The sequence below is a fragment of the Ovis canadensis genome, chromosome 12 (assembly GCF_042477335.2).
Source record: "Ovis canadensis isolate MfBH-ARS-UI-01 breed Bighorn chromosome 12, ARS-UI_OviCan_v2, whole genome shotgun sequence".
NCBI classification, from domain to species: domain Eukaryota; kingdom Metazoa; phylum Chordata; class Mammalia; order Artiodactyla; family Bovidae; genus Ovis; species Ovis canadensis.
Genome location: NC_091256.1, coordinates 19,592,099 through 19,602,757, shown reverse-complemented (window position 1 = coordinate 19,602,757; position 10,659 = coordinate 19,592,099). Strand labels below are relative to the sequence as shown.

The 10,659-nt window shown below is 38.4% G+C and overlaps 1 pseudogene; it reads left to right on the top strand.

The window, feature by feature from the left end:
* Positions 1 to 265: 265 nt before the first annotated feature.
* On the top strand, positions 266 to 924 carry LOC138415813 (protein tyrosine phosphatase type IVA 2-like; annotated as a pseudogene).
* Positions 925 to 10,659: the final 9,735 nt, after the last annotated feature.

The window sequence follows — 10,659 nt, the reverse complement described above, 5'->3', positions numbered from 1 at the left end:
GTTGTTGTTTTCTGTAGTCTTATGGTATCCATCAGCAGACATTGAGGCCCAAGTTGAATTTGGATTCAAGCGGATTCTAAATACTTCTGCTTATCTTAAAGAGAGAAGTTTCTGAAAGAATAAGCTAGTTGAATAGAGAAAACTGATTTAGGCATTTTAGTGGTCTTGTTAATCTTTTCTTCTGTGAAACATTTCAAGATTTATTCATTTTTTATTTTCTTTTTTTTTTCATTTTCACCATCACACACACATGGTCACACTTTTTATTTGCCATAATGACCCGTCCAGCCCTTGTGGAGATCTCCTATGAGAACATGAGTTTTCTGATAACCCACAACACTACCAATGCTACCCTCAACAAGTTTGTTTATAGAGGAACTTAAGAAATATGAAGTGACAACTTTGGCTTGAGTTTATGATGCTACATATTGAAAAAGAAGGAAATCCACGTTCTAGATTGGCCTTTTGATGGTGGAGCACCACCCCCTAGCAGATGACTGGCTAAGTCTGCTGCTGCTGCTATGTCACTTCAGTGTGTCCGACTCTGTGTGACTCCATAGACAGCAGCCCACCAGTCTCCCCCGTCCCTGGGATTTTCCAGGCAAGAGTACTGGAGGGGAGTGCCATTGCCTTCTCCGTTGGCTAACCCTACTAAAGCCAAATATCCTGAAGAACAAGGTTGCTGTGCCTGTAGTTCACTGTGTTTCAGGATTGGAAAGGGCACCTGTACCAGTTGCACTTGCTTTGATTGAATGTGGAATGTTGAACGAAGTACACATGTGGAATGAAGATGCAGTTCAATTTATAAGATAAAAAAAAAGAAGGGGAACATTCAATTCCAAACAGCTGCTTTACCTGGAGAAATACCAACCTAAGATGTGATTATGCTTCAGAGATACCAACAGGCATTACTGTGTTCAGTAAAAATAAATATAGACAAAAGCTGATTTGACTTAGAGGGAACTCTTGGTACCTGGAAAAGTGAATCTGGAATCTTAACTGTGTCATCAAAGTAGTGATGGATTCAGTACTCCTCAACCACTCAGTTAAAGATTTGAAAAAATGCAAACATAAATCCCTCTATAATGTGAATTAAATGTTTAAGAAAAGAAAAAAGAAAGCAACAGTTACAACTGGACATGGAAAAACAGACTGGTTCAAAATTGAGAAAGGAGTATGTCAAGTCTGTATACTGTTACCTTGCTTATTTAACTTACACAAAGTACATCATGGGAAATGCCAGGCTAGGTGAATCCCAAGCTGGAATCAAGTTTGCCAGAAGAAATATCAATAGCCTCAGATGATATCACTCTAATGGCAGAAATTAGAAGAGAAACTATAGAGCCTCTTGATGAGGGTGAAAGAGGAGAGTGAGAAAGCTGGCTTAAAACTCAACATTCAAAAAACTAAGATCACTGCAACCGGTCCCATCACTTCATGACAAATAGATGAGGAAAAGGTGGAAGCAGTGACAGATTTTATTTTCTTGTGCTCCAGAATCACTGTGGACAGTGACTGCTGCCATGAAATTAAAAAGATGCTGGTTCCTTGGAACAGAAGCTATGACAAACCTAGATAGAGTATTACAAAGCACAGACATCATTTTGTTGGCAAAGGTCCAAATAAGCAAACACTATGTTGTTTTTTCAGTAATCACATAGAGATGTGAAAATTGGACCATAAAGAAGGCTGAGCGCTGGAGAATTGATGTCTTTGAATTGTGGTGCTGGAGAAGACTCTTGAAAGTCCTTCAAGGAGATCAAACTAGTCAATCCTAAATGATACTAACCCTGAATACTCATTAGAAGGAGTGATGCTGAAGCTCTGATACTTTGGCCACCTGATGTGAAGAGCCAACTCACTGGGAAAGATCCTGATGCTGGGAAAGATTGAAGGTGGGAGGAGAAGAGGTTGGCAAAGGATGAGATGGTTATATAGCATCTCCAACTCAATGGATATGAATTTGAGCAAACTCTAGGAGATAGTGGAGGGCAGGGGAGCTTGGCGTGTTGCAATCATGCAGACATGACTTAATGACTGAAAAACAACAAGGTAGAATAGAGAATTCCTGTGGTTGGGAGTGGGTATAATAAGAAAATAAGAAACTCTATGATGAGGAAAAGGCTCTACTGCAGTTATACAACTATAAACAATTACAGTAGTTCAAAATTTACTTAAATTGAGTAAATTTGATTGCATGTAAGTAAGAATTTAATGAAAAAAAAATCATCCTATCTAAGCTTCTCAATCAGAAGGCAATGGCACCCCACTCCAGTACGCTTGCCTGGAAAATCCCATGGGCGGAGGAGCCTGGTAGGCTGCAGTCCATGGGGTCGCTAAGGGTCGGACACGACTGACCGACTTCACTTTCACTTCTCACTTTCATGCATTGGAGAAGGAAATGGCAACCCACTCCAGTGTTCTTGCCTGGAGAATCCCAGGGACGGGGGAGCCTGGTGGGCTACCGTCTATGGGGTCGCAGAGTCGGACGCGACTGAAGTGACTTAGCAGCAGCAGCAGCAAGCTTCTTAATAGTCATATAATTGAGAAATGAGTGAATGCAACTATACATGTTTTATGCCCTTTTGTTACATGACCACCCCTCCCCCATAATGTATCCAGGTAAGCACTGATCTGCTTTCTAGCCTTAAAGATCAATAAGTAATATTTTATAACTCTATATAGATAGAATGCATTCTAGTTTTTCCTGGTTTCTTTCATTCAGCATAAATTTTGAGATTTTTTTATAGTTGAATTTGTAAAAGAAAACTGTGTTCCTTTGTATTGCTGAGAAATATCCCAATGAAATCTATATCAAAGTTTATTAATTTATTCATTTTTTGATGGACATTTGTATAGTTTCTAGTTGTTGTTGTTCAGTTGCCCAGTCATGCCAGACTCTTTGCAACCCCACAGAGAGCAGCAGGCCAGGACTCTCTGTCCCTCAGTATCTCACCAAGTTTGCCCATATTCATGTCCATTGCATTGGTTTTGCCATCCAGCTATCTCATCCTCTAATGATCTCTTCTCCTTCTGCCCTCAATCTGTCCCAGCATCAGGGACTTTTCCAACGAGTCAGCTGTTTGCATCAAATGACCAAAATACCAGAGTTTCAGCTTCAGGATCAGCCCTTTGAATGAGTATTCAGGATTGATTTTCCTTAAGATTGACTGGATTGAACTCCTTGATGTCCAAGGGACTCTCAGGAGTCTTCTCCAGCGCCACAGTTCAAAGACATCAATTCTAAAGCTTTATGAATATTTGTACAAATCTTCGTGTCTTCTTTTCCATTATAAATACCTAGGCATTGAATGACTGGAACATATGCATGTTTTAAATTTTAAAGAAATTATCATCCTGTCTTAAAAAACCCTCTTCCAATTTTTATTTGTGTTGCATGGTAAGTTGCTTCAGTTGTGTCTGACTCTTTGTGACACTGTGGAATGTAGCCCAGCAGACTCCTCTGTCCATGGGATTCTCCAGGCAAGAATACTGAAGTGGGTAGTCATACCCTTCTCCAGGGATCTTGCCAACCCAGGAATTAAACCCATATCTCTTATGTCTCCTGTGTTGGCCCATGGGTTATTTACCACTAGTGCCACCTGTGTATTTCTGTTAGCAGTATATAAAAGTACTAGTCCACATCTTTAAAAACTTGGTATGTTCATTCTAAATGAATTTCTTCAAGTACTTTTGTCTTCTGAAAATTGACATTGTTGTGAAGATTAAATAAGATAATGTCTTAAACATGCATAGTATATCTGAATTCAGTAAATAATAGGTTATGTCAATCACTGTTCTTGTTAACTATTTTTTAAAAAATTTCAGCACCAACCTGAATCAATGCAAACACACATAAAAGGATTTTAATACCTTAATAATGAACTATAAGAAAGAAATCAAGATAATATTCCCTTTAAAATTACATTTAAAGAAATAAATATACCTGGGAATATACTTAAACAAGTAGGTGTAAGACCCATACTCTGAAAAGTTTGAAAACCTGATGAAGAAAATTAAAACTCATGTAAAGAAATAGATATCCTTCATTCATGGACTGGAAGAATTAATGTTGTTAAGATATTCATACTAACGAATCTCTAGATTCAGTGAAGTCTCTATCAAAATAACAGGTGATATTACCTATCCCCAGAGAACATTTGACAAAATCTGCAGACATTTTTTATTATTACAACTAACCATAGCTTGCTAAATATCCTACAATGCCCAGGACAGTTCTCCACAACAAAGAATCGTCTGGTCCCAAATAAGAATAGCACTGAAGCTGAAAAGATATCTTCAAAATAAATGTTTTAAGACTAGTTTCAAAACATGAGACACAAGTGAAAATTAAAAGAGGTACTACAAATGAAGATACTATTTAATATAATAAGGATAATCTCAAGCAGAATTCTTGGTCATATAGTCAATGATTCACAAATACTTGGGGAAAGAAGATATGAAGCAAAACTATCGGATTACATACCTTATGTTACATACCTCACATTAAATTATCTGAGATTTTGGAGTTGCTAATACAGCCTTAAAAATGACAGAAAGGCAAAATATAATAAATACATTTAAATTTTTAAAGTGTTACTTGCAGTAAAATACCTCGCATTGTTATTATATCATAGCTATGGCAAAAATATTAAAAATTGGACATAAGCTAAAGTTAAAAGAGAGTTTTTAAAAAGATACAGGTTTAAAGGAATGCAGAGACAAAATATGTATGCTGTAAATATAACTACAGTAAGAAACAAATTCAAATATATACTCCTTATAGTAAGATTTTTTAAAAAATCAAAGATAATTGTAAAACTTAAAGTAGTCCAAAGTTAAGTAAATGAAAACAGAAAGAAATCCTGGATCCTATGTATTTCAATTACATATAATTCAAATAAAAAAAGCACCCAGAAAGACCATGCAAGATGATTTGTGTAAAGATTTTGAAATTTTCAATACAGATGAATCTATAACAGTCAGTTAAATATAAAAAATGAAAAAAAATTATACAAAAAAGTGATAGAGCATAACAGTAATTATGAAACAACTTACCATGTGAGTAATATAAGAAAGGTTGAAGTCAAATGACAAATATAAAAATTATCACAGCTAAGCTGAGGAAAGGCTAACTAAATAAAAAGAGAACATGTGTAAATAATTATATGATATATAATGTTATTGGTTGTTGTTCAGTCGCTTTGTGACCCAATAGATGACAGCACACCAGGCTTCCCAGTCGTTCAGGCTCTCGAAGGTTGCTCAAATTCGTGTCCATTGAATTGGTGATGTCATCCGATCATCTCATCTTCTATTGTCCCCTTCTCCTCCTGCCTTCATCTTTCCCAGCATCAGGGTCTTTTCCAATGAGAGTTTTTCACATCAGGTGGCCAAAGTATTGGAGTTTCAGCTTCAGGATCAGTCCTTCCAAAGAATATTCAGGGTTAATTTCCTTTAGAATTGACTGGTTTCATCTCCTTGTTGTCCAAGGAACTCTCAAGAGTTTCCTCCAACACCACAGTTCAAAAGCATCAGTTCTTTGGTGCTCAGCCTTCTTTATGGTCCAACTTTCACATCCGTACATGGCTACCGGAAAAACTATAGCTTTGACTAGACAGACCTTTGTTGGCAAAGTAACATCTCTGGTTTTTAACTCTGCTTTTTAACATGTTGTCTAGTTTTGTCATAGCTTTTCTTCCAAGGAGCAAGCGTCTTTTAATTCCATGGCTGTAGTCACCATTTGCAGTAATTTTGGAGCACAAGAAAGTAAAGTTTCCCACTGTTTCCATTTTTACCCATCTATTTGCCATGAAGTGATGGGACTGGATGCCATAATCTTCATTTTTTGAACGTTGAGTTTTAAGCCAGCTTTTTCAGTATCCTCTTTCACCTTCATCAAGAGGCTCTTTAGTTCCTCTTTGCTTTCTGTCATAAGGGTGGTGTTATTTTCATATCTGAGGCTATGGATATTTCTCCCAGCAATCTTGATTCCAGCTTGCACTTCTTCTAGCCTGCATTTCACATGATGTACTCTGCATATAAGTTAAATAAGCAGGGTTACAATATACAGCCTTGACCTATTTCTTTCCCAAAGGTGAACCAGCCCACTGTTCCATGTCTGGTTTTTACTGTTGCATCTTGACCTGCATACAGGTTTCTCAGGAGGCTGGTAACACCCGTTTGGCAATTCCATCTCTATAAATTTTCCAGAGTTTGTTGTGACCAACACAGTCAAAGGCTTATGTGGTCAATTAAGCACAATTAGATGTTTTTCAGGAATTTTCTTGCTTTTTCTATGATCCAGTGGATGTTGGCAATTTGATCTCTGGTTCCTCTGCCTTTTCTAAACCCAGCTTGAACATTTGGAAGTTCTCGGTTCATGTACTGTTGAAGCAATCACACAAAGATTGATCACACTCTCGTGGTTATCTGTGTCATTAAGATCTCTTTTGTATAGTTCTTCTGTGTATTCTTGCCACCTCTTCTTAATATCTTCTGCTTCTGTTAGGTCCATACTGTTTCTGTCCTTAAATTCCTAATTTAGTTTTTAAAAAGATTTCCAATTTTTTTCCATTTTAAATTCCCAGTTATGTTATATATCATGTTATTTTTTATGTATCATTATATTTTATGTTTAAATCATTTACCAATATTCTATTTTACCTCTTGTAAGGTTAGTGGTTGGGCTTCCCTCATGGTTCAGCCGGTGAAGAATCTGCCTGCAATGTGGGAGACCTGGGTTCGATGCCAGGTTGGGAAGATCCCCTGGAGGAGGGCATGGCAACCCACTCCAGTATTCTTGCCTGGAGAATTCCCATGGACAGAGGAGCCTGTTGGGCTACAGTACAAGGGGTTACAGAGAGTCAGACATGACTCAGTGACTAAGCACAGGGTAAGTGGTTATCTTTTTAATTGTGCATGAAATATTTATTTCTGAGTTGAAGTAAATCATTAATATTTTGTGTTATTTCTTAGAAAATTTATAGCAAAACTGGCAAGAATATGTCCATGGCAATGTCCCATATTGGTTTCTTCAGATCACATAATTTTAACAAAATGAAGGAAAGTTTCAGTGCAAAAATATATTCATGGCCTAAAAGTCTTATTACTTGATAATTATGAATTATTGGTACTGTGTTTCCATCTTTTCGTAAAGAATCTTAATACTAGACAGCATGCACATAGAATCTGTTCTCAGGAATTGGACGATAGACATCATAGACCTGAAATCCCTGAGCAAAGGAAAACACAGAGTGAATCTCATCTTTACTTTGGCTTTCTGCCTTGGAATAACTTTTAGACACCTGCTTATGGAGCATAGGAAACAGAACCCAAGGTCAAGACATCTTCTTTGAGTTGATTAGGCAGATATTGGAATACCAGACAGCTGGAGCAGCTAGAACCTACAGATCAAGGTATTTGTTATTGGAATAGGAAGTGGTAAGGTTGGGTCTAGTAAATATATGTGATTGTTCCCTTGTCCTTGCTGAGCATGGGACTGCAAATATGAGGGCCAGATACCACAGGCCCCATCAGAAGGCAGATCAGTCCAGTTCAGTTCAGTTCAGTCGCTCAGTCGTGTCCGACTCTTTGCGACCCCATGAATCACAGCACGCCAGGTCTCCCTGTCCATCACCAACTCCCGGAGTTCACACAGATTAACATCCATCGAGTCAGTGATGCCATTCAGCCATCTCATCCTCGGTCGTCCCCTTCTCCTCCTGCCCCCAATCCCTCCCAGCATCAAAGTCTTTTCCAATGAGTCAACTCTTCAAATGAGGTGGCCAAAGTACTGGAGTTTCAGCCTCAGCATCAGTCCTTCCAATGAACACCCAAGAATGATCTCCTTCAGGATGGACTGGTTGGATCTCCTTGCAGTCCAAGGGACTCTCAAGAGTCCTCTCCAAAACCACAGTTCAAAAGCATCAATTTTTCAGTGCTCAGCTTTCTTCACAGTCCAACTCTCACATCCATACATGACTACTGGCAAAACCATAGCCTTGACTAGACAGACCTTAGTTGGCAAAGTAATGTCTCTGCTTTTGAATATGCTGTCTAGTTTGGTCATAACTTTTCTTCCAAGGAGTAAGCATCTCACAGGGTTAATATCAGACCAAGTTAACAGAATTATACAGTACTTGGGAATATCAAAGTGATGGACATGAAGCATGAAGTGATCACCTAAATACTCAGAATATTTGGTTTAGGAACTAAAAATTCATTGAGACATCTGATTTCTAGTAGAAAACCTATGTGTGCTCTTTCAGGAACAATAGTAGGCCATGACAAAGGCTAAATCTTTGTCAGGCCATATGAGAGAAAGCTTCCTTCCCCATTTCACTCAGAGTATTGTGGCTTCTGAAGTTGTAGTCATGGATTCCGGTTCCTTTGAATAGTCATGCTCTTTCATGATCTTCAGTCCTAGCCCCTGTGCCTTCATTGCCAGGACTTTGGATGGAGGTCTTCTGCTGAGGCTTCCATCTGGGAGTGGGAGTGGGGAACTTGAACATACTTTTCTCTAGTTTAACTCAGTACCAATTGCTTTTCTACTCCTATACCTCTTCCTTACCCTCCCGCTTTAACCCCAGAGTCCATGAAACTACTAGAGCATGCATATTGTTCGGGGGTCCCTCAATAATGTGATGACTCCCACGTCTGTGTTAATTCACTTGGTCATCAACCTGTGATCCTTTCCATGGGAAAAGTGGAATAGGAGAATCTGGTCTTTCTCCAGTATGAGACTCTTGCTTTTGCCATCATAGTAAGTTCATTTTTGTCTTCTTCTGACACTTGGCAGCTCAGCCCTTTGTACCAGCTCAGCAGAGCTCCTGACAAGATGAATTAAGAATCACTTCAGTCCCACACTAAAGGATATTAAAAATACCCCCAATGAACAAGAGGAATTTGAAATGAAAAATAGTACTATTGATATTAACACTCAAAAATGAAATATTTATATAGAAACCTAACAAGTTATTTATAATATCTACATGAAGAAAATTGCTTCCCTGGTGACTTGGTTGTAAAGAAGCTACCTTTCAGTGTAGAAGACACAAGTTTGATCTCTGGGCCAGGAAGATCCCCTTGAGAAAGAAATGGCAACCCACTCCATTCTCCATTACTCTTGCCTGGAAAATCCCATGGACAGAGGAGCCTGGTGGTTACAGTCCATGGGGTCACAAAGTGTCAGACAAGATTTAGCAACTAACCAGCAAACAGCATGAAGAAAATTATAGAACTCTAATGAAAGATATCAAATAACTAAATAAATGGAAATGTTTTCACTCATTGAGAGGGAGACTCAATATTGTGAGGATGTCACCTTGGTCTATAAATTCAATGTAATTCCAATTAAAATCCCAGCAAGTTTTGTTGCTATTTTTGACAAACTGAGCCTAAAATCTATGAAGAAACAAAGACTTACGAGTTAACCTGATATTGAAAAAGAAAAAAAGTGAGAAGACTAGCACTACCAGACTTCAAGACTTACTACAAAGCTGTAGTGACCAAGACACTGTGGTACTGCTGAAAGAACAGACAAGGGATCAATGGAACAAGGATATTCAGCTGATCTTTGGCAAAGGTAAACATGCAATAATATGAAGCAAATAAAATCTTTTCAACAAATGGTGCTAGAAGAAAAGAATGGACCTAGACACAAACTCTTCACCCTTCACTAGAATTAACTCAAAGTGGATAATAGGTCTACATGCAAAACCAAAAATGGAACAACTCCTAGAAAATAACATGGGAGAAACCTAGACCTTTATGGCAATAACTTTTTATATATAACACAAAAGTCATTATGTGAGAAATATTTGATAAGTTGAACCTCAATAAAGTTAAAAACTTCTCTGTGAAAGATGATATCAAGATAATGAGAAGACAAGTCACAGACTTGGAGGAAATATTAGAAAAAGGTACAGCTGATAAAGCACTATTATAAGTGCTTGAAACTCAACAATAAGAAGACCAACCACCTGATTACAAAATAGACCAAAGACTTGAACAGGCACCTAAGTGAAGAGGATAAAAAGATGGCAAATGAGCATGTGAAAACAAGTTCAAGATCATATATCATTAGTTCAGTTAAGTTCAGTCACTCAGTCATATACAACTGTTTGTGACCCCATGAATCGCACCACACCAGGTCTCCCTGTCCATCACCAACTCCAGGAGTTCACCCAAACTCGTGATGCCATCCAGCCATCTCATCCTCTGTTGTCCCCTTCTCCTCCTGCCCCTAATCCCTCCCAGCATCAGTCTTTTCCAATGAGTCAACTCTGCATGAGGTGGCAAAGTATTGGAGGTTCAACCTTAGCATCAGTCCTTCCAATGAACACCCAGGAATGATCTCCTTCAGGATGGACTGGTTGGATCTCCTTGCAGTCCAAGGGACTCACAAGAGTCTTCTCCAACACCACAGTTCAAAAGCATCAATTCTTTGGCACTCAGCTTTCTTCACAGTCCAACTCTCGCATCCATACATGACCACTGGAAAAACCATAGCCTTGACTAGATGGACTTTTGTTGGCAAAGCAATGTCTCTGCTTTTTAATATGCTGTCTAGGTTGGTCATAACTTTCCTTCCAAGGAGTAAGTGTCTTTTAATTTTATGGCTGCAACCACCATCTGCAGTGATTTTGGAGCCCCCAA